Below are 23,995 nucleotides of genomic sequence, written 5' to 3'. Positions count from 1 at the left end.
TAACGAGTCCGGAGGTTAAACCCCAACCCGGTCCATTGTCCTCTCCGCAGCCGCACCTCTCTATCGCCCGCCCCGCCCTCTCCGAGGTAGAGTGCACGTTCCGCAGAGCGCCGCTCTTTTCCGACTCTCTGATTGGCTCCTGCAGCCCGACGGCGCGGGGCCCGGAAAGGGGAGCCGGCATGCGCCCCGCCCTTGCCCGCAGCCGACAAGGGGCGGAGGTTTGTCTGACTCCGCCCCGTTAGGGCGGGGCCGCGCTGGCCGGCGCTCGGTCGCTGGGCGGCGCTGCCTGAGCTGGGCTCAATTCTGGCTTTGGCTGCAGCTCCAGTGGGGGTGGGCGGCGGGGATGACAGCGGCGGTGGCAGCGGCTGCGGAGCGAGGCTGGGCGAGCGGCTAGCGAGCAGGGGCAAGAGGAGGAAGTGGAGCAGCGGCGTGGAGCTCGGGAGTCAGCCGCCGCGCCGAGGTCCGCCCCGTTTTGCTGTGCGAGCCGAGTCCGGACCCGAGAAGACTTCCCCGCAGGGCTCTGGCGGCCGTGACTCCCTGCCGGCTCCTGCCCTGCCCTTGCCGGTCCCAGCTCCGGGTTCCGCTCCCGGACACTCCCAGTCCTGCTGTCTGGGGCGTACGGCCGGGACGCCCCAAGCCTCAGCCCTGATCTGGTGCACCGGGACAGGACGCTTCTGGCCCCACCATACGGGTCCGTCCTTGCGGGTTCGTTCCCAGCCTATCAGTGAGTGTCGGAGCTCGCCGCCCTCCGCCCTGAGGTTAGCGCAAGGTGGCCCCACGCCCTCTACTTGGGCTCAAAGGAGCCCGGACACCTCCATTCTCTGGCTCCACCAGATACTGAACCTTCAGTTGCCTCTGACCCAGTGCTTCGGACTTGGAACCGTGCGAGCGCCCGGGTCCAGCGCTCTGTAAAGGATCCCAGGCGGGCTAGACAGTCGGACTGAACCACTGGGCTGGTGCTGTGAACGCAGGCTACCACCTTCCTCTAGCCCCAGGCGAGGGGCTCAAGTCTTGCCCCGAAGAGAACACAAGGGCCCGCCTCTGCCCCGGCAGAGGGGGCAGAGCGGAAAGCCCAGGCTGCAGGTGAGAGAGCTCCGGATGCGGGGCAGGAGCGGTCCCTGACCCCATCGTGGCAGGGTGGCGACCGGCTGAGGGCGCGTAGGGGGCACAGGCAGAGGGTGGAACTCGCTAGGAGAGGGCGCGGGAAAGGGAGGGGGAAGGGAGAGAGCAGGCGCTTATTGAGGGCCCATTGTGTGCGGGTCCGAGCTCCGCCCTTGCACAAATGGTCCCTCATGTAAGGCTCACTACTGCTACCTTAGATAGGTGTTGTGTACTGTTATGGGCGCTTACAGGTGGGGATACTGAGGTTCAACCCGGCTGCATGACCCTCTCTTTTCACCGTGCAGATGAGACTGGGGAGGAGGCAGGGGGTGAAGAGCGGAAGAAGCAGAGGGAAGAAGTTGGCGAGTAGGAGAGAGGATCCAGGTGGGGCCCCTGGAGCATCTGAGCGCTGGTCCTGAGGCTGGGGAGGTGACTTCTCCTTGTCTCTCACTTCCTGGCCGTGTCACCTCCCAGGAAAGGTGACCCAGAGTTGAGGGCAGAGGTGGGAAGCTTCCTAGTCCCAAAGCTTCTCTCTCTTTGCGCCCACATGGGAAAGGGGCTGTTCCTAGGCCCTGTGACATACTCCGCGATCTCCAAAACACTCGAGGTCCTGAGATAATGCTTATCTGACGCATGGTCTCCAAATTAGAGCCCATCAGAGCTGGAAGAGATGTGGCCCCTCAGCCCTCACCTACTCATCTCCTTCACATTACTGATGGATACACGGAGGCTCACCTAAGGGGGATGCCAGTTTGCCCCAGGTCCTAAAGCCAGTGAGTGTCTGAGCCAGAAGCAGACTTGAGAAAACCTTCCCAAACACCTTTAGAGGTATCCACTCCCCTCCCCTTAGCATCTTCTGGGTAGGTGGCTGGAGTTTTCTCCACTCCTGATATGAAGTGGGGGGAAGTGTCTGTGTGGTTGGTGCTGGGGCCTGAGAAATGCCATTGTCCCCAAAGCCTTTGGCCCAGATGGAAAGTCCAACCTCAGTCTTTCCTGGGCAGGGAAACCTGCAAGACATCCCTGGCCCAGGAGGGGAGGGGCTTGCTCAAGTTCTCATGGCTGGGGGCTCCCTAAGCTGGGGGCACAGTCCCAGGTGTCCTGATTCCTAGGTAGAGGGTCCTTCTGCTGTCTTCAGGGGCCAGCCATTTAGGGCAAAGGGTATTGTGAAAGAGCCCTTGGCATGGACTCTGTAGGCTCTTGTTCTGGGGGGTGGGGAGAGGATATGGCCTTGATCTGGGCCCTGCGGCCTTGGCTGGAACTAATTAACCCATGCTGTGCTCAGCTCCCTGGAGTTAAGGTGAAACCATCTTAGAAAGCCCCTGGCAGGTGGAGGAGGGTGGTGAGAGGTGAGCTGAAGACTGGACATTCTGTCCCTGAGGTGGAGGAGTTGGGGGAATCTGGAAGAGGCTTGAGATTCCCCTCCCCCCAACCTTGGTCCAGATATTCAAATCCTCATAATAATCCTTGCATCTAAACGAAGCTCCTCTTTGGTGAAATAGTTTCACACCTGTGATCTAATTTCATGCTATGGTGGAAAGAGCCTGAAACCTGAAATGAGGCAGAGCATGGCTGGGGAGTCACAGGGGATCTCTCGGATCCATCCATGGTTGCAAGCCCCACCTGTAAAATGGGGTCAAGACAGGCTATATGTTATCTGCTCGAATAATGGGACAATCACATCTGGCAAACTGTCAAATGCTAAGGGGGTTGCTGTGTTTGCAAGACTGGACTTGTTATTAATGGCTACCCTGTGTGGGAAACCAAGGCTCAGAGAGGAAAAACCATTTACCCAGGGCCTTTGAGTTTGCTTCTGGAACAATGAGTGTCAGCTGCATGCCAGGTACCTTGAAAGTTACCTGGATGGGCAAAGCAGCAGCCTGGAACCTAAGTGACTGGTGAACCACAGTGGTTAAGTCAGATCAGCTAGGTGGGCATGAATCTGCTCTGCCTCCCACTAGCTGAGTGGTACTGGGCAAAGCACTGAGCCCTAGCTTCTCTGTAAAATTAGAATACTTCCGTTATCAGGCTAAAATGTGAGGATTAAATGACAGACACGAATATACAGTGCCTGGCCAAATATTCCACTTCCTTCCCTATGAAGAAAAGGAAGCTTGCATTTTGACCAGGAATTCTGGGAAAATTCTCAAACTTGCCTTAAATTAGAATGTAAACTACTATTGTAGGCTCAGAGACCAGGATTTGAGCAGCACAGCCTTCATTGTGGGTCAGATAACCCTGTGCCACCTCCCCTTGTCTCATGGCCTTCTAGAGTCTGCTTGAGGACACTAACAAGGGGCTCTGAATTCTGACAACCCCCCAACCCTGTTGGCTTCGTGCTGGGGAGTTGTGGTCGGGGTGCTGGTGTCCATTCCCCTGGGCCATAGTCTGGTCTCCCTAGGCACAAAGGTGCAGTGAATAATTTATTGCTCCCTTCAGCTAGGAGGCAGGGAAATAGCTGTATGTTCAGCTAAGCTTCTGAACCCTGCCAGAAGAGGGGGTGGCTCCTATCTGTGCTGTTAGCAGTCTTGGATATGATATGGGGGGTGGGGATACAGGGAGAAAGTGACCCATCACTCATTGGATCCACAGAGGCAACCATGGGAACCAAGTTAGCTGAGCAGGATCAAGTTGTGGGCCTCTGATTTTAAAGAGGTAAGGGTGAGGATATAGGGTAAGAAGGGCTGGGGGCCCTTAAGGACTGGAGTAACCAGGAAGGCTTCTTCAAGGAGGTAAGGTGTCTGGACAGGATGTAGAAGCATCTTGCTGTAGAGTAGGGGTCCTGACATCCCTTCAGTAAGAATCTTGGCTGTGCCACTAAGTCACTGTGAGACCATTGGCAAGACACCTGACCCTACCAGGCCTCCATTTCCTCCTCTGTAAAATGAAGGTAGTAATTCTCATGACCGTGAGGTCACATGTGTAAAACACATGGCATGATAGGTACTCAGCAAGGGGGTGAACAGAGGTGGGCTAGTGGTGGGGGAGGCAGTGTGGTATGCCAAGGAGCTCCAGAACTCTGGGGTAACAAGCCTGGATTTGTAGGGTTAGTGAGGAGAAAAGATGTGAGCGACCACGTAGGAGAGGGCCTTGCATATTGAAAGCATCATGAGGTCCCCATTTAGAATCTTCTGTGGCTTCTTGTCTATAAGAGGAAAACCAGGCCCCTAGTCATGGTGTTCAGGTCCTCTCCCACCATAGCCTGCTGAACGTCCCTCGGGATCACTGCTCATCACTGTGCCCTGAACACACTCCATGTGGCCCATCCCTGCCCCTTTGCTTGTGGGGGGCTTCTCCCATCAGAATCACCATCCTGTGTCTTCTCCACTCCCCTCTTCATCTTTCAAGGCCCAACTCAGGTCATAAACTGAAGGTTACCCCAGAAACATTCCTGGATTTACCCAGACTTCTGGTTATGCCCTCTCTGAATCTTTAATATTTACCGGTAATAGTAATAGTTAATACCTACTACCCATAACATTTTTATAGTTGATAAAATGTATTCATACACCCATTTACTACTACAATGATGATATTAACAATAGCCGATACTCTTGAGTATAATGAGCCAAACGATCTGCTAGGCGCTTTGCATTCTTAGTCACACTAACTCTCAGAGAGGGCTACCGTTATCCCCCAGAAACTGGGGCTCAGAAAGGTACATTATCTGGCTTAAGGTCTCACAGCAGAGAGTCAAGCCTGCGTTCATTTAAATTGGAATCTGTGACCCGTCTTCTCAACTCCACCCAGGTACCTCGAAAGCATACTTTGCATGCATAAAGCCTGGACACGAGCCTTCTTCTCAAGGCTGAGGAAGAGCAGTGCCGGACTAAACATGTGGTAGAGGAAGGACCCCAGGGTGGGGGATCGGGCTCTGGACTCTGGATTGGCTGGCTGTGTGACCAGGGGTGAGTCAGCCCCTCTCTGGGGTCTACTGTTTGCTACTGTCTATGGGGAGCATGTGGGGTATGAGCTTTCTGCAGTATCCTTTGTGACCCTGGGATGAGGAGGAGGATACCACAGCACCAGGGCCAGAGGATGTGGTGTAACAGGCAGCTGTGATTTTTGGCCTGGCCACTGTCTGGGCCAGCAGGCTCTGTGGGTAGCTGCTGCCTCACCCCATGGAGGGTGGTGGCCTGGGCTGCAGGCAGCATGGTCATTAGCTGGCAGAGACAACCCAGTGATTGGGAGTTGGCTGGACCAGGCCAGGTTGGCAGGACTAGAGGCAGGCAGGCCTGACCACAGAGGGGTCACTGGTGGGGCAGCTGGCAGGGCAGCCGGCTTCCCCTCCCTTCACCCCCTTCAAGGCAGTGGCAAGCACACAACAGGCCCCAGAAGATTTTTGGCCAAGGCTTGCCCTTTCTCCTGTTGTGGTCGTTGTGGGAGAGAGCAGTACATAGTATCTAACTAGGCCCGAAGTTGCCACCTCCTAGGAGCCTCCAAGACTCCTTCTAAGTAGGTGGCAGCCAGCCCTCCTCTGGGGCCAATCACAACCCTCTGCTCACTGACTGTGGGGTTGTGCAGGTCTCTTCCTTTGCCGGCTCGTCAGAACTAGATTCTATGCCCCAGGTGCCTAGCAGCGTGCCTAGCACAAAGCAACCCCCAAGTCAAGGGAGGCACCATAGTAACAGTGTTGTGAGGGGTAGATGACAAGAAAGGAGCGAGGTACCTGTCCAGGTTTAGCACACAGATGGGCACTCCCTCAGGATGAGTCTCCTTGCCTGTCGCCTTGTATTGGCCTAGTGAACCAGTGACTCTCTAAGAAGCTGACTGAAGAGTCCTGTGAGTGTGCCGGGTGGAGGGAAGCCTTCCCTTAGGAGGACTCCTGTGTGTCAGATGGTCTTTGCACAGGCACAATTCCCACAACCTTCCCAGTGAACAGCAATGTGTAAGCTGGTACTATTGGCCTGCTGTAAGCAGGTACTATTGGGAGGGACTCTGAGCTAGGTTTAGGGCAGGAAACAGGGCCAGGATGTCTGGGGACCTGGGTTTTTCCTCTCAGGCTTTAGCAGCAGAAATGACCCAGTTGGGAGGAGCCATCTGGTGACCAGCTAGCAGATGCTGGGCAGACAGTGTGTTCTTCCATAAAGGGAAACAGCATTTATTTGGTCTCCCCTCAACACACACACACATACACATAAACACACACATACCACCCAAAATACAACATGATTGGAGATTCTTATCTGTGGGGGAAACCCGTTAAACAAGTAGATTATGAGAAGCAGGCTCCTGAGGCAGGGGTCCCATCAATATCTGTGGCTGGTGGTACTGGGTAGGGCTCAGGTGACTTAGACAAGTGATTTAACTCCTCTGGGCCTCAGTTTACCCATATATAAAATGGAGGTAAGTATAGCACCTACTTCATAGGATTGTTGTGAGGATTAAATGCAAAGTAATGAGCACTCAATGAATATTAGCTGTTAGCATCTGAACCTCCAGCACCTAGCAGAGGAGCTGCGAGAGAGAGAACAGGTGCTTGGGAAGGATGTTTGGAATGACTCCCAGGCAAAGGGCAGCTGCTCTAGGGAATGAATGAATGAACAGCCTGGTAGGAAGGAGAGAACACAGAAGCAATCACAACATAGACTCTGATGGGGAAGGCCAGGGGCTGGGGCTGTCCAGTGCTGGCTGGGGAGGGAGTTAGGGAAGGCTTCCTGGAGGTGGTGCTCACAGAGCTCAGTTTAGCCTGCTGTGAGGTCAGCACTGTGAATGAGCTCAGAGGAGTGTTTACTCTTAAAAGGCAGTTGGCAAAGGGGAGAGTTTGGGCAGACCCACAGACCTCTCCCTTCCCACCACCCCATACTGTTTCCCCATCTGTGACATTCTGCTTTGAGGACATGAGGAAGGCAAAAAGACAGGTGGGAAGGAAGTGTGGGCTGCCGGTCTGAGACGCCCAGCTCTTCCCAGGCTTGGGACCAAATATTCTACAGAAAAGAATAAACAGGCTTGCTTTGAGTTCTTTTATCTTCTTGTTCCCAAGGCATGCCAGCAAGCAGAGGGGGTCTTCCAGCATTAATCCTGCAGCTGTTTACCTTTTGAACAAATGGACTCTTTAAAAAAGTGTCATGAGGAATTTGTCTCACCCTTCCTCTCACCCAGGAGGCTCAAAGACAAAGTTATCTCCCACTCACAAGGGAGCTAGGACCCCCCCACCCAAAGTATCTTAAAGGAGGCTCACCTTGAAGTCAGGGGTCCCTTTATGCTGCCTCTACTTGTGGTTGGCCCCTGGAGGACATGTTTGTATTTTGCCTAGCTTGGTTGGGGCAATAGATCCCTTCTCTTCTTTAAAGAGAATGTGGGGGCAAGGCATGATGGTTCACACCTATAAACTCTGCACTTTGGGAGGCCAAGGTAAAGAGGATTGTTTAAGGCCAGCTTAGGCAATATAGCAAGACCCCCTTTTCCTGTCTCTACTAAAAAAAAAAACATTAAGTAAAGAAGGGGGTGGGGAGAGTTTCTGAGGCAGAAGGGGCAGCACTGGACATCTGGATCTATGGCTGTCAAACTCTGCTCCATGTTAGAATTATCTGAGAAATTTTTATTTTATTTACTTTTTTTTCTGAGACAGAGTCTTTGACACCCTCGGTAGAGTGCTATGGCGTCATAGCTCAAAGCAACCTCAAACTCTTGGGCTCAAGCGATCCTCTTGCCTCAGCCTCCCGAGTAGCTGGGACTACACCCGCCACAATGCCCAGCTATTTTTAGAGACGGGGCCTTGCTGTTGCTCAGGCTGGTCTCCAACTCCAGCCACCAGGCTTGGCTTCCCAGAGTGCTAGGATTACAGGCGTCTTACACCACGCCTGGCCTATCTGAGAAACTTTTAAAAGTCCTGCCTGGACGCCGGCAATCTCTGGGGTAAGACCTGGGCATCAGTAGTTGTAAAGCCCCCCCAGGGGATTTCAATGCACAGCCAAATTTGAGAACCTCCTGGCTGTGCTGTGCAGCAGCCCCAGATGACAATTGCATATCCCCAGGACAAGGAGCTCTTTCCTTCCAAAGTTGCTTCTCCTTCCCTGGGGGACCTCCCCGCCTGGGAAGTGTAGAGTGGGACGACTTTGCTATTCAGTCAGCCTAGGTGCCAACCCTCTGCTTCTTGGGTGTCTTCTCAGAGCCCTGGTTTCCTCATCTGAAAAAAGATGATGATGAAAGGGACATGGAGGCCAAATGAGGCCATGCATGGAAAGCCCCAGCACAGTGCTTGTTATGTCATTAGTGTGCAGTGAAAGGTCACAGAAACAGCGGCAGAGCCGGGCTGGACTCAGACCCTGAACTCCCACCACAGCACTCTGAGGCTGGGGCTGGTGGAGGAGGGCTCATGACCCAGTCCTGGGGCCCTTCCCGCTGTCCCCTTTCTCTCTAAGGGATAAGACAAGGCAGCAAGCTTTGTGCTTTGCTTGGTTTTGCTTTAATGGTCAAAGTGTCAGACTCTCTTTAACAATGAAGCCTTGTCTGAATCTGCTTGTTTTTCCAATCTGGACACCCAAATGTACCGTCCATTTGGGGCCCCTGTCCCACCTGGAACTAAAAAATGTCAGAGGAGATTTTTCTTTCACCATCTAAGGGAGAGTGTCTAGGGGACATTGGAGGGCTCTGTGCAAGCCTTTATTGATAATCAGCCCTACTTAAGTCATCCAGCTCTGTTATGAGCCAGTTCAATAAAATTATTTCAAGATCATTACCAGAATGGGTTCTAGAGGCAGAAGGACTTGTATGTGAGTCCCGGCTTTGTCACCTACTGCCAGTATGACCCCAGGTGTCATTTTATCTCTTTGAGCACCAGTTGTCTCTACATCAATAGGATGCACTTCCCTGAATTGTCTGAGAAGCGAATGAATTTCTTGATATGTGAAGCCCAGTGGCTACCAGATAGCCACTAAAAACCACTCAAAAACTGTTAGCAAGTGCTTTTGCTGGGGAGGTGAGCTCTGGCCAGGCCCAGGCTCGAGCAGAGGATACCTGCACCCCTTGTCACAGGTATCGCTTCAGATGCTATTCTTTAATGGGAGCAGATGTAGCTCTAAGGGCTGTTCACTGAGTCACTGTGGTGTCTCAGTCTCTTTGCTCTGGCCCAGCCTGACCTGGGTGTATCAGCCCCGGGGGATCAGCTCAGGAGTAGGGGTGCAACAAACCAACAAGGAATAGTGCAGCATCTGGGGGCAGTTACCACCCAGGGCTGAAGGAGCCAGGGGAGGAACTGCTCAGTGATAGGAACAGGCTGTGACCTTCAGTAGAAGGACCCAGTCAACCCAGGAGACCTCACTGGGGGATAAACCTCAGCTATCCTTCCTTTAGTCTCCCATTTGTGCTTCCTGTTGAGTTCTCTTCCTTGAGTAGCTCAGAGCCCTGTGAAGTCCCTACAGGCTGGTCCCCCAGGGCCGTAAGCAGGGTGGAGAGTGGCCTGGGACAGGCAAACTGAAGGCTTTCCTCATCCTGTCCATGAAAAGCCATGGAGTCCACTGGATACACCCTCCTTAGGACACTGTTCAAGGATCATCTGTTGTTACTTGAGCATGTCCCTTAACAAATGGACCCTCAGCCTGCACCTCAAAGGCGAACCAAAGCCACGGTCCTCTCAGGGGTACCCATCTCTCCATCTCTGCCTCCTCCCCGAAATCAAGCTGCAGGTGGCTTCCAGGTGGCCTTACTGGAGATAGCCTTATCTCTGCAGGGGGGCAAAGGTCATGAGTAGGCTTGGGTCCAGTAAGCTCAGGTGCATAGAACAGCAGCCCCAGCCCTGCCACAAATAGCCCTGATGTACTTCACATACTCTCCTTAGAGCTGGGCAGCCATTGCCACAGCTCTGGGGATGGCGCTGGGCCCATTTTTGACTCCCAGAAAGGGCCATGCAACCCTCAACTGAGAGGGCCCCCAGAGAGCCTATGTAGGCCAGGTAAGAAGAGTGTGGGGCTGGGCAGGTCTGGGACAGTGGGTGTCAGCGAATGCTGCAGGGTCCTGTGATGGAGTCTCTGAGCGCAGTGTGTGGGAGGGTGTGAGATTCTTGCCAAGCAGAGAGCAGAAGGCATCCTGCTAGCAAAGGACCTGGACCTCAGAGGAGGCATGGTCAGGGGAAAAGACAGATGTGGCACTTTGCATGGAAGGCCCTTAGGAGGCCCCCATGGGGTGGTGTCTTCAGGGACATGGCTAGCAGAAAGTCCATTATATTGCCACTGGAATCCTCTCGCTCTTGCTGGGACTCTGCAGAGGCAGACTGAGCCCATTCTCCATGCAAATGTGCCCTGTCAGTGCCTGCAGTTAGTGAATCAGGGAATGGAGTGACTGGGTGTTGATTTTCCCCCTGGGGCTTGGGGACCCAACTGTCAATGTCAGAGCCTATTGCCCGGGGCAGAGTGTGGGTGGGTGCATCATCCTAACTCTTCACACTGTTCCTCTCTCTGCTTTCCATGCTCCGAAAGGGTGACTCTGGGTCAGTGGAGACAGCCCTAGGCTGGGCCTAGAAGGCCAGGATCCTGGCACCCCCTATCTTGCTGTGTAGTCCGAAGCCAATTAATAACCTCTCTGGATCACAGTGGGCCCATGAGGGCTCTGGGGCCCGAGGCCCTCCAATGAAGACATACAGAGTTCTGTATGAAGACCCTTTTCCTATCTCTACCCTACTCGGATCCCAGCGGAGCTGGAAAGAAGGTAGAATAGGGTCCTGCTGATGGCTGGTGATGATAGGAGCTAAGTCTACCTTCAGATCAGGACTCCCAAGGGTAGCCATGAGTTCAAGGATAGATGGGTGATTCCTGGTGGGTAGGGTAACACCACCTCCTCAGACTCAAGATTTTGAGAGCCTGGAGCACCTCTTCCTACCTACCCAACTGAACTCGTCTAACTAAAAGGCAATCCTGTCTGTTGAGTCTGTCTTTGGAGTAGACCCTTTCCCACATGAGATCTGCTTTAATCCCTCATTTTTGCAGTAGGAACCTTGGGGTTCACAGCAAGGAGGTGACTGGTCTGAGGTCCCACAGCCCATCAGTGGAGGTTGGTGAGGGTGCCTTGAGCAGCTCCTATGATCCCAGGCCTGGCTGTGCCTTCTAGGTCCTCATCAGGGATAGAGCACAAGAGTCAGGTGATCATGAACCAGGTGGTCTTCTGGTCTAGCAAGGTCTGCTTTGTGGGCTTTGAAGGGTCAGCTGGGGCTCCCGGGATTGCCAAGTCTCTTTCCCTGGGAGGAAGTTGGCCAGGGAATGCCAGAGGTTGAGGAATGAGGAACCCAGGAGTTCTGGCCAGTAAGCTCTTGTGAAATTCAGCATCTGGTTTTGTGGAGGAACCAAAGCTTGTTTCTTGTTGCCTTTGGACACAGAATAGTTTAACTTTACAAAGCACTTTGATATCTATATCACCAAATCCTCATGGCAGTCTGAGGAGGAAGCATGGGACTTGTTTGAGGACAGGAGAGAGTGACTTCTGGAATCACACACCTGGGTTCACATCCTGACTCAGGCAAGTTAGTAACCAGCTGAGACTCAGTTCTCATCTATGAAAGGGATAAATTACCCACAACAAACAGCAACACCTGCCTTTGTGGCTGTGCACTTTAAGTAGAGAACGTCTGTAACTGCTGGTTCAGTGGCTGGTGCCATGTTGTAGTTTGCATGCAGCCCCACTTTATAGATGAAAAGATGGAGGCTCAAAGAAGGAAAGTGACTTGTCTGAGATCACATAGTGATTCAGCTTGGTCCTCCAGACTTCTCGTCTGGTGAATTTCTTTCAACACCACCTCCCTATTTATACTCAAGTGACCTGATACCTATTTATCCAAAATCTCTGCAGGATGCAGTATACTGTGGCATTGTGTCCTCAGTGCCTAATAGCACTTGCCTGGCACACAGTAGGCACTTTAAAAATGTTTGTTCTGTATTGATGAACTGGTATAAAGTACAAGAAGCATTTTGCCAGGCAGCTAAGGCTTGTGTTGTGTCCTAAGCTTCCTTCTGCTCCACACCCCTTTAAAAACAACTGATCGTTTTCATTGGAAGCCTTTGTGAAAGGCATCAATCACTTCCTTTCTCTACACAGCAAGACAGGGTTAACCAGGAATGGGCCTTCTGAACCCTGCCTGCTTGGCTGGAAGTGCTGAGACTGCCTGGCCTCTGCACCGGATGACCCTAGGCTATGTTCAACTCTGGTTTCTGGTTCTTTCTACCTATCCCTTCATTCTGCTGTCCACAAACTGCCTCCAGAGCTTGCACCTCTTCCTTCTCCCTTCTTGGATTTTTTTTTGGGGGGGGGGGGTTGTGTGTGTGTGCTTCCTAATATGCTGCTTCTACCAGTTGGGGGCTGAGAAATAGAACAGTTGGCCTTACCAGAATTGATTCATTGATTCATTGATGCCAATTCAACCAGCCATTGCTGAGCTTGGGCTTTCACTCTTCCTCTCCATCCATCCTGACTGACGACCTCTGCGGTGGCTCGTAATCAACTGAGGCATGATCATACCATCCTGGCAGTGCACACAGTGAAATGACGCACATAGCAAAGGCTGGTACAGGACTTGACAGTTTATAATTTGCCTCTGCTTGCCTTTAAATGCTGAATCTTCTCAGCAGCCCTGAAATAACAGCATCCCCATTTTGCAAACAATGAAAGCAAAGCCCAGCATGGTGAGGTCCCCTGTCTGATAGCCAGCAGTGAGCACAAAATTGCAATGGGAACTCACTTAGGTTTCCAGCCTGGCCTGTTACCCTTGCCCTGCTCTGTACTGTGTTTACAGGCTGTCACAAGCCACATTCATTTTCTGCTTCTGTCACAAAGGATTGGTGGTGGTGGCTGAGGTTGGACCTGCCACTGTAAAATGGTCAGCTCAAAGAAGTATGGCCTTAGATGGGTGGCAGCCACAGACACCCTTCAGTGTGCAGACCTTGTCCCACAGTGGGCCCAGGTGCATCATCTAGTCCATATTCCCAAGCTGTGCCTTGAGGAACCCTGGTCTGTGGAATGAAAATGGGTTCTAGGACCCATGTGTATGCAAATTTGCAAAATGCTAGATCACAAATCCAAACAGGCCTGGGCAGGTGTTTAATGTGTTGATCTCAATCAGGGATCTCCAACAGGTGGTGCACAGCCAGCCTTTCCTAAACTCTTTTGACTGTGCAACTTCAAACTTCATTTTCCCATGCCTACTAAGGATTTTTTTGTCACAGAGGAGGGTCTGGTACTAATAGTCTAGAGCAAACACTTTGAGAAGAGCTCGTGGGCGAACTCTGACCTTGCTGTTTGCATGTGGAGGCCTCCAGCTAGAGCTAGTTTCTTGGCCCAGGACCGTTTGCATTTTGAGACTGCATCACAGGAAACACGGTTTAGCTCCAGGAAAGACTTAGGAATAACAGTGGAACTTCAGGCAGCAGGGGCAAGTGACAGGTGGAGATATTTTTATTCTTTCATCCTCCAAACGAACATATCTCATGCATCTCTTGTGTGCCAGGCACAGAGCCAACACTTGGCAGTGCCAAGACAAGTCTGACTAAGACTCTTCCATTTCATTTTCCCGAGCCTACCAAGGATTTCTAAAAGAAGACAAATACAAGCCTTAAAAGGAAGAAGTGATTTGATAATTGCTGTGGGTCCTTGTGGTGGGTGGGTGACACATTCACTCAATTCAGTGGAGCGGTGCCTACTTGGTCCCAGGTTCCAAGGGGAAGAGTGAGGCAATTCAGGGCCCGTTACCCTGGGCGGAGAACACAGGTGTAGCAAGGGACGCACAGAGGAGGGAGAGCAGGAGGGCGGAAGGGAGGGGCACTGCCTCTGGAGACCCCTCAGCCTGAGCTTGAGGGGAGGCTCTGCAAAGAAGACATGGGGAGAGCAGGGGGTGCAGTCTCCAGCCAGTTGGGAAGGGCATTCTGGAAGAGCAACAGCCGGAGCAAAGATACAGATGTGGCGATGTGTGGGGCTGTGTCTTCTGGGCACTGGCCTATGAGGTAGAAGCAGAGGGAGGAAAAGTGGGTGGAGATGGGGCAGGAGAAGCTGCAGGGCAGGTCACCAGGGGCTGAACGCCAGCTGCGTGGGACCACCCGACTGAAAGCACCTTGAGAGCCCCTCACATTCACCCCAGTTGCCCCAGCGCCTGGCTGGTGCCCAGCAGATATTTGTGGTCTGACTAGACTCTCCCACCTTGGGATCTCGGATGAGTCTTTCCCCTCTGTTGGCCTTGGGTTTCTCATACTCATGGTCAAGCAAGATCACCTGGCACATACCTTCCTGCTCTGAGTAGCTGTCAGGAGTTGAGGTGTGGGTGCAGGGAAAGCCCTGACCATCTCTCTCCTTACCCCACCCCTGCTGCCGGGTGCTCTGGGCGGCCCCAGCTGGGCAGGGGCCAGCACGCCTCAGGTGAGGGCAGCCCACTCGCTGCCGGTGGGATTTGCTCCTCCTCAAACATCCTTCCTTTAGCAGTGGGTGCACTGAGCCCAGAACAGAATCCCCTGGGTTCCTCACCGATGGCTCTTCTGAGGCCCCAGACTCTTGTATACACATGGGTCCTAGAACCCATTTTCATTCCACAGACCAGGGTTCCTCAAGGCACAGCTTGGGAAGTATGGACTAAATGATGCATCTGGGTCCACTGTGGGACAAGGTCTGCACACTGAAGGGTACCTGTGGCTTCCACCCATCTGAGGCCCCAGGGGTTGAGGGTCCAGAGTGGAGCCAGGCTGGGCTGAGGGTCGAGGGTCACGAGCATGCTGCAGCCTGGTCCAGGGTAGGGAGTCTGCTTCCTGATGTGAATGGGCAGGTTCTCAGCCTCTGAGCTTCAGTTTTCTAACTTCTACATTGGACTGTAGTGAAGATTCAATGAGATAAAGTTTGTTAACATGTTTTCTAAACTGACTGACTCCATACAAGCAGTTCTTGTCATTAATATTATTTATTTGTTCAATCCCTATTAGTACCCCCAAGCCTCTGGAGCGCTCACCTCCTTTTTGAGAAGTGCTCCCTGGCAGCAGCTCCCCCTTCTCCACGCAGGTTTCCCCTGCCGGGTACACTGTATCCAGGCCATAGCCCTGGGAGCCTGAATTATGCACAAGCAACACACACAGGCCAGGACTGTGTGTCCGCAGCCTCGTGTCTGTGCATGTTTGAATAGGAAGAACAGCAGTGGCTCTGCCACTCCTGATTGCTGGGCCAGGACCAGATACCATCCCCAGAGGCCTGTAGAGTGTGGGGTCCTGGCCTCTGGGTAAGGGGGGAATGTCAGGAAATAGCCCTTCCATCCCCAACCTTGTTTGTCCTACTTTGTCTGGGACTAACAGGGCCTGCCCACATGTAGGAGGCTCTGTGTCCTCAATCCCTGGGTAGCTGGTGGGTGGGGGGGGGGTGGGCACAGGGCTCAGGGGACAGAATAAGATGAACACCCCTCCATCCCCTCCACTGCCCTCTTGGTGCCAGGAGGCATCAGCTGGGTACCTACTCCAGAAGATTCACACCCTGTCACACAGAGTGCCTGGTACCCTGCTGGGGTGCTAGGGTGACAGGGCTAGGCTGTGCCCACCATCCCTTCCCTTGGAGTTCTGAGGGTCCTTGTCAATGTCCTATTCCTGAGCAGTTCCTAGATGGTGTCCTGACCTGACCAGTGTGGAGCTAGGGGAAAGACAGCTGATGAGATGGGCACACAGAGCTATCACAGACGCTTACTCCACTTGGATTGGTGTGGGGGTCAGGGTGGGGAAGGCAGGAAGGATATTGTGGGATATGGATGCAAACTGCTTTTAAGCAGATTATTGAAACAAGAACCAATGGGCATAAACGTTAACTTACCCCCTCCTCCAACTCTCACCCCACACCCCGTCTTAAAAAGGCCAAGCAGAAACACACCTGTCCCAGCTCAATCCCTATGCCTATGCAACCCTGGATTTGTGACAGAGCCTCTTTGAACTTCCCTAGCTTCGTCTGTAATGTCAATGAGAAGGCCAACCTCACAAAGCTGGCGTGAGATCAAATCAAACACCACGGTAGGTGGCGGACCCAGTAGGGTGCCAGGGGCATGGAAGGCCACTACTTGCAGCAAGGATCTAAGGCCAGGCCAGAGCAAAGTAATTGGACATTTTTAGATACTTGATCTGTGGTCTCTCTAAACAGGAAAAGGGAAATTTCTGTTAATCTCCTCAAAATGGTCAGCGTAGGTTAGATGTATTTTTATACCTTATGATCCAACAGAAGAGCCTCTCATCACCCACGTGTTTGTTGACCTTCCCTTTGGGATCAGGTCACACATGGAGCCAGGCAACCCTGGGCGTGAATCCTGACTCTGTCACATTAGCCAGGTGACCTGGGTGAGTTCCTAATCCTCCCTGTCCTTATAAAACAGAGGGAACAGGTACCTAACTCTCAGGAGTGTTGAGAGGTTCACATGAGGAATAATCTTTAAGACCTTATTGGGGGAAAATAACAACTGACATATAGTGGAAACTTAGAGGACTCCCGGGCCGACAGGTTCTGTGGTACAGCCCAGCGGAGGCTTACTTGCTGTCCTTAACAGGACAGCTGGTCAATTAGCCTCTGAGCATTTCCACAGTGACAGGGTCAGCCCTCTCCTGACCATGTGTGTGCTCAGCTGGCCAGCCTTGGGCATGAGGCTGTGACCCACTGTCCCACGTTCTGATTCTTGGCTTGTTCCTCAGATGACTTCATGGGGCAGTCACTATATCAGGGGACTAAGGGCACAGGAAACTGCCCTGCCCTCGGAGCCGCAGATCTGGGCAGGTGGAAAGGAGGAATCAGAGGAGGCTCAGTGGTGGAGACCCAGCCAGGGGATGAAAGTTGTTGGTGCTCCCCAGCCTGGGAATAATTCTGCTGGCTCTGCCGTTGACTTCCTATGTGACCTTGAATACCTGACCTTCCTGTCTCTGGCCTCAGTTTTCCCATTTAACAGAGGATGTTGGAAGAGGTGGTCCCAGGAAATAGTGGCCTAAAGCAAAGCCGTGTGGGGAGAGCAGTGATCTAAAGCCTGCACGTCTGTACTCCTCCACTTTCTTTCCAGCCTGTGACCTTGGGCAGGTCCCTCCCCCAGACTCTCCCTGCCTCCCAGGTAGCTGGCCCTGCTGGTTTGGTGAACTCCTGCCTGGTCGTGTCTGGTGTTGGTGGGCCCCAGGGAAGCTTTGCTCCTTCTTCTCTCCCTTTCCCCACAGTTCCTGCAGTGCCCAGAAGTTCCCTGGGATTCTTGTCCCCAGAGGCTTGAGGGTGGGATGGGGGAGTGCTGCTGACCTCAGTACGAGTCCAAGTCCACTTCCCTGCCTGGGGACCCCTGCAGGCCATCTTCTGCCTCTTAAGGGGCGGAAGGGAGGATTGAAGGCGCCAAGTGCACACACTAGAGCCCAGTGCCTGGTCTTTGCCAGTATCTGGGAACCTGGTCCTGGACTCTTCATTCCCAAATCTTGGAAGCACTGGATCATGGACCATAGAGTCTAGGCACTACCATCCAGACTTGGTGGTGACCTAACGTTCATCAGATCCAAACTTCCATCCAGCCCAGGAGGCTCCCCTGTAGACTTCTCAAACACTCTGGCAGCTGGGGGCTCACTCAGCAGCCCCCTCATGCAGCCTGGGGCTTCAGTCAGGTCACAGAGATGTCCTCCCACCTCCTAGTTGTCGTGATTAACTGCCAGGTCCTACAATGTGATGGTACACCTGGGGCTGGTTACTGCTAATGGACAGCTGGGCAGGACCAGGCCCCTCTCAGCTAAGAATAGAAGGCTTTGTGTGACTTAAGTAGCAGCCTAATCATATCAGGCCTCCCAGCCAGGCCCCAGGGAGCTTATTAAGCTGGATCTGGGGCCACCCTGGTCCTCTTAGGTGGAGGGGGAGAGGGTGATTAAAGGGTGCCAGGGCAGCCACCAGGCTTCCCAGGGTTTCTCTCTTGTTTCCATGTGATGATGAGTTTCCTTTTTCCATCAAGTAAAGTCTCATCCCTCCTCCCTGGGTGTTGCTGGGGAGCATCACCCAGTGTTCCTGGGGGGAAATCTCTTCTGGGAAGAGTGCAAACAAACAAACTGGCCCCTGAGAGGAACAAGAGGGTTGATGAAAATGACTTGGCCTGAAAAGAGAGAACTGGTGATGGAGACTTTGTATTGACAGGCCCTGGACTCATCTAACCCTCATGAGGGGACGTGTGTTTGTCTGCTTACCCCCGATGCAGATAAAGACATGAAGGCCCAGGTAATACTTAGCAGAGCTGGGACTGGAACCAAGGACTGTCCCACCTCATTCCTTCTAGGGGAGAAAGTAGGGATTCTTAAGAGTCCAGGGGAAGAGGCGAGAGTCAGAATTCTTAGAGAGAGCCCTAGGCATGGAGGATTTTGTCTCTCTGATGGCAGTGAGTCATGCTTCACCTTATGTTAGCATCTTTTCCACTTTTGGCAGAATCGAGTAGGAGAGACAGTGCTGGCTGGGGGAGGAAGTGTGGCCCCATCACAAATATAGTAGGTTCAGGACCATGTTGGTTGAGTTTGAGTTAGACGAAACCTATGTGGGTCTCAGATTCCCCTCCTGTGGAGTGGGCAGAGGCTGCTTGGGCAGGATTACAAGCCTGCAGCTCTAGATTCCTGGTCTTTTGACCAAGGAGTGTCCTGGTCCCCCTTCTCTACAGGTTCCTGGTACCTTCTACCTGCCTGCCTCCGCCCAGAGATTATTCCCAGTATGAGAACTGGAAGGACACTTGGACTCCTTGGTCACTCTCTTATTGTACAGATAGGGAGACTGGCCTGAAGTCATTCAGTAAGGGGGCCATGGAGCACATAGTAGGTGTTCAAGAAATCCCTTCTTCCTTACAGGCCAGTGCCTGTTGCCCTCTGGGACTCTGCTTTTGGGTGGAGATCTGGAGAGCCTGGGGTGGGGTGTGGGATGGAGTCAGCTGGGTCCTGCAAGGGCAGCAGGGGCCAAAGGTGCCAGCCTCTGTCTGCAGTGCCCATCTGTGCTGCCCCACACCCCCCTCTTCTGTGAAACCTTCCTGGACTCTCCTCCTTAATACCCTTCCTAAGTTCCCTCTTCTACTTTAAGAGTGAGAGTATTTTTTAACATTTTATTATTTTACGAAGCGAGTTAAAAAAACACATAAAGTTTACCATCTTAACCATCTGAAATATATAGTTCAGTATGTTATCTCTTGTGCAACAGATCTCCAGAGCATTTTCATCTTGCAAAACTGAAACTCTGTGCGTGTCAAACCACTCATTTCCCCTTTCCTCCAGCTCCTGCTAAAGTTACTATTCTACTTTCTGTTTCTATGAGTTTGAGTGCTCTAGATCCCTCATGTAGCAGAATCATACAGGGTTTGTCTTTTGTGACTAGCTTATTTCACTGAGCATAAGTTCCTCATGGTTCATTCACATTGCAGCATTTGACGGGATTTCCTCCCTTTTTAAAGCTCAATGCTGTTCCCCTGTACACCACATGTTGTCTGTGGTATACAGGACAGCAGTGGAGCTGATGGACTCTTGCATTGCTTCTTCCTCTTGGCTGTTTGATAAGAGTGGGAGTTTTGAAGTTGAATGGCCCTAGGCCAGATGTGGTGACTCACACCTGTAATCCCAGCACTTGGGAGGCTGAGGCAGGTGGATCACCTGAGCTCACAGGTTCAAGACCAGCCTGAGCCAGAGCGAGACTTCCTCTCTAAAAATAGCCAGGTTTTGTGGTAGACACCTGTAGTTCCAGCTACTTGGGAGGCTGAGAATCGCTTGGGAGGCTGAGGTAAGAGAATCGCTTAAGCCCAAGAGTTTGAGGTTGCTGTGAGCTGCAACACCATGGCACTCTACCGAGGATGACAAAGTGAGACTCTGTCTCAAAAAAAAAAAAAAAAGTTGAGTGGCCCTGGTTTGGACCCCAGCTTCCAGGATCACTTTAGCTGTGAGTCTGGGGCCCTCCTTATTTGCCCCTGTGTCCAGAGGGTTGCTGCAAGGAATAGAAATTGTTTATATGGAAATGCCACAGTGAGTCATAGGTAGGATTCATTCTCATTATCTACTTTCCTTCTAGGGACAGATCCCTTTGGTCCGTAGATTATAGGGTCCACATATCTATGGCACACCTGCACAGCTATCCATGAGGCCAGCTCCATACCTGGTGAGTCTTAGAATATGAGAGCCGGAGATCATCTGTGCACAGACAGGGCAGGGACTTGTCCAAGTTCAGCCAATCATTGGCCATGGAAGGATTAAACCCAGGTCTCTCTGCAGTCCCCAGGATCTACAGGCCTTGTCCTTAGGAGGGATTGGCTCCCCAGGGGCCTATGTCTAATCTTGTAGCCCTCAGGACTTGGAGAGGGGGGGAGCAGGGTGGTGAGCATCTCGAGAAGTTCCTCTGATAGCCTGGCTGCTCCCAGGGCTGTAGACAGTGGAGGTCCTTGCCTTGCACCCAGGAGCTCACTCTCTGGTTCACTCTCATTCACGTGTCCATTGGCTTAGTCTTTTATTCAGGAACTGCTCCCTGAGGCCTGCAGTGAATAGTGTGGATTCTGGGGCTAAACTGCCTGGGTTTAATTGCTGACTCTACCAGTCACTCCTTCTGTGACCTTGGGAAAATTGCTTAACCTCTCTGTGCCTCAGATTTTTCTTCTCTCAAGTGGGGAGAATGATTGTTCATACTTTGTAGTTGTTGTTCCACTTACTACTATTATAAAACAAATCATCCCTACATTTAGTGACTTTGTGTAAGAACGATTACTGTTTAATCTCACAGTTGTATAGGTCAGGAATTTAAGATGGGTTCAGCTGAGTAGCTCTGGCTCAGGCTCTCCCGTGGTTACAGTCACATGGTGGCTAGGAATGACAAGGAGCCAGGGCAGCCGGAGCTTGCTCTTGCTGTCCGTGTAATTTCAGGCCTTCCTTTCTCTCCATGGGCTTGCTGGACAGCAGAGCAGCAGAGCAGTTGGAGTTCTACATAGTTCTACATAGTAGCAGGAGTGTCCCAGGGAAGGAGGTGGAAGCTGCTCATATTTAATGAGTTGGCCTGGGAAGTCTTAATAGTGTCACTTCAGCCATTACTCCCAAGTCCTGTCAGATTTAAATTGGTGTGACATAGACCTCACCTCTCCATAGGAAGGTGGAGTTACACATAAGAAGAGCATGTGGGATGGGAGATACTGCTATAGATGTCTTTGGAAATATAATCTGCCACAGTTGTAAGTGGTTGAATGAGTCAAAACACAGTATATATCTAATGCCTAGGCATTGCATATACATGGTAACAATGTATAGCCAAGGGTGATTTTGACTGTATGCAATTTACTCATGATGTGCTGATTTTAGGATCTGCCTGACATGGTGGAAGCCAATCCACTGAACCAGTAGCACTTCCCATTTGGGTATTGAGGGGTCTATAGGAGTTCATCAAGCAGGGGCAAGTGAGAAGGCTTCCTATGCAGAAGAAATTAGCTATGCAAAGGTGGGAGAGTAGAGTTCCTGGAGCAGGGACTAAGCTCCAGATGGCAGGGCTCCCACAGGTGAGGAGGAATTAGAAAGGTAAGTTGAAGGCAAGTTGGAAGAACCTTTTCAGGTGGGATCCTCTAGGTTCCAAGGAGTCCTTGGCTGCTTCTCAGGCAGTGATATGAGGGGCTGGGGTGCTGCAATAGAGAAGACATTTCCGAGGTAGAGTCAGCAGGACTTGGGGAAATACTCCACTTAGGGGGTGTGGGGAGGTCACGATCATGGGCTCACACCCAGTGCTTGCCCTGAGTTATTTCCATCGTTTTGAGTGGGATGTGCATACCCACTCTGGCTTGATCTCTCTCCTCTTCCAGTACAATGCAAACTTTGGAATCTTTCTCTGCTCAGATTGGCTCTACTATAGGGGAGGGTGGAGGAGGCTGCCTTGGCAAAGGGATCTGGAACAGCTTGCAGGGCCAGAGGACACCAGTAACCGCCGGCTCTGTCCTCTATTCTATCTAAGGATAACAAACCTCGCACCCCTCCCACTCTGATTATAGCCTCAGGGCCCAACTAGACCAGGCTGGGCAGTCCTGGGGCTGTTGCTGCATCTCCCTGCACCCATGTGCTACAGCCTGGAGAGGCGTCCCTGAGCCCTGACCCACCAAGCCAACCTTTGCCCCTAGAGCCAGTGACTCCCAGTGAGGTAGTGGCACAGGTCCATGGTTCACCAGGATGAGCATGTCTCTGTGGGCCTGACTTTGCACATCTGCATGTACCTCATAAGCCAGTAAGCTTGTGCCAGTGTGTCCACCTGTCACCTGTGACCATGTGCTCTGTGTGTTTTTGTATATCCACCTGTGTGCACATTTGGGCATGGGTGAGGCTGGCTTCTTTGGCCTTCTCCAGACCCCACGTGATATCTCCTTGTAAAGGACAGGTAGGCAACAGTGTCACTAAGAGGGGGGAAGGGTGAGGAGAGGCCATCAGGAGACAGCCCTTGCACTGAGGAGCCTATAGGCCAAGGGAAGAGCCAGACCTTACCAGTGGGGCAAATTCACCAGAAATACAATTTCCCAGATTTGAGAAACTCTGTGGGGGACCCTTCAAGCCAACCTTGAGCCAAGCCGGGTGCTGGGGGCTCGGGATCAGATCAGACATTGCCCCTGCCTTTTAGAGCCAGCCCAGGCCGTGAGATGTGCAGCTGGACCCAGGCGTGGCTGCTGGGCTGATGGCCTTACAGGGTACATGAAACAGGTGAAGACATACCTGCGCCTGCTGGAGGGTCAGGGCCTCTTGTGGGAGGAGTTGGAGCTGAGACTCTAGGGATGTTTGGTGGGAGAGGAGGAGAAGAAGGTGGCGAACAGATCAGGCCGTGCTGTCCGATGGGACTTGGGGGTTGGCGGAAGAGGAAGACAGGAAGGGTGGTTCTCATTTCCAAGCCTGGGGGATGAGAGGTGCCTTGAGATGAGCAAAAAGGGGGTATCCCATCTGGCCTCTGTGGATATAAACTTCCTGTGGGGTGTCCAAGGGCAAATGGCTGGAGCGTTGCAGGTACTCCAGTCTTGAGTCTGGTGAAGGAAGAGAAGGGTGGTTAAAGCCACAGGAGTGGGTGATATTGCCATGGAGGTGTGAAGGGCAAGGGAGGGGAGGAGAGCTCAGGGGGAAGAGTAGCTGCACTCAGGCTGGGAGGAGAGAGTAGCCATTGGGGGGCTGGGAGGTGGGGCCAGAGAGGGGCCTACCAATCCGGGCACTTGACGTCCTGGAAGCCAGGCAGGGAGATCATTTGTCTAGAAGGATGGCGCAGTCTAACAGTGTCAGTTGAGGATTGAGAAGTGTCCAGTGGATTTGCCCATATGGAAGCCATTGTTGAACTTGGAGGGAACAGAGGACGGTGAGTTTAGCAGTGGGTGGAGAGAGGAAGCAGAGACATGAGTGTGGACAACTCTTTCAGAAGTTTGGATGAGAAAGGAGAGAAAGAAAGAGAGGCTAGCTGGAAAAAGGGGTGGAGGTGACGCACTGGGTGAGACCCAGGCAGGTTCACTGCTGACTGGAGAGGAACTGCAGAGGGAAGAGGAAGGGGGCCCGTCATCCATAAACTCCTGCTGGAGTCTCTGCTCAGGGCGGGAGGGCGGGCTGTGGGGGCAGAGGGTGGCGTAGGTGCTTATGGCGGGCAGCCCTCAGCCCTGCCCTGACTTCTGCCAGGCTCCAGGGCCGTTGTCATCTTTAGGTCTGCAGAGTGGCAGCCACTATACTGGGAGGCAGAAGCCCCACAAACTCCAAGCATCCTCATAAACCAGGTTCCAGGTCAGGAGTCAAAGCTTGGGGCTGGGTGGGGTTGGCCTCCTGCGGTTTTGGTCTTCAGTGCTCACTGTGGCTGCCTCGTTGATGCTTCAAAAAGAAAGACTTAGGAAGGTCAGGACATTGATGGCCTGCTTCCAAAGAGGCCAAGCCCAACCCCATGCCTGGGCCCAGCTCCCAATTACTGGGAAGGTCTTCCTTTGGGTCTAGCCTCAGTCTCTCCTGCTGTGTGTTCCCTGCTG

General features: G+C 52.6%; 1 protein-coding gene across 4 annotated transcripts in view; it reads left to right on the top strand.

The window, feature by feature from the left end:
- The first annotated feature begins 263 nt into the window (after window positions 1-263).
- GDPD5 (glycerophosphodiester phosphodiesterase domain containing 5) overlaps window positions 264-23,995 on the top strand; it is a 90,976-nt gene continuing 67,244 nt past the window's right edge. Inside the window, exon 1 of one of the 4 annotated variants that reach the window (XM_053560277.1) lies at window positions 264-1,083. The gene's annotated coding sequence lies outside the window, so the exon portion shown is untranslated. Of the gene's footprint in view, window positions 1,084-4,904; window positions 5,007-23,995 lie in introns of those variants that run through there. The other 3 variants (XM_053560279.1, XM_053560280.1, XM_053560278.1) reach the window with 3 other exon arrangements.

Source organism: Nycticebus coucang, chromosome 14 (assembly GCF_027406575.1).
Source record: "Nycticebus coucang isolate mNycCou1 chromosome 14, mNycCou1.pri, whole genome shotgun sequence".
Taxonomy (NCBI): domain Eukaryota; kingdom Metazoa; phylum Chordata; class Mammalia; order Primates; family Lorisidae; genus Nycticebus; species Nycticebus coucang.
The sequence above is the reverse complement of the archived record's forward strand: the minus strand, read 5'-3'. Positions and strand labels throughout refer to the sequence as shown.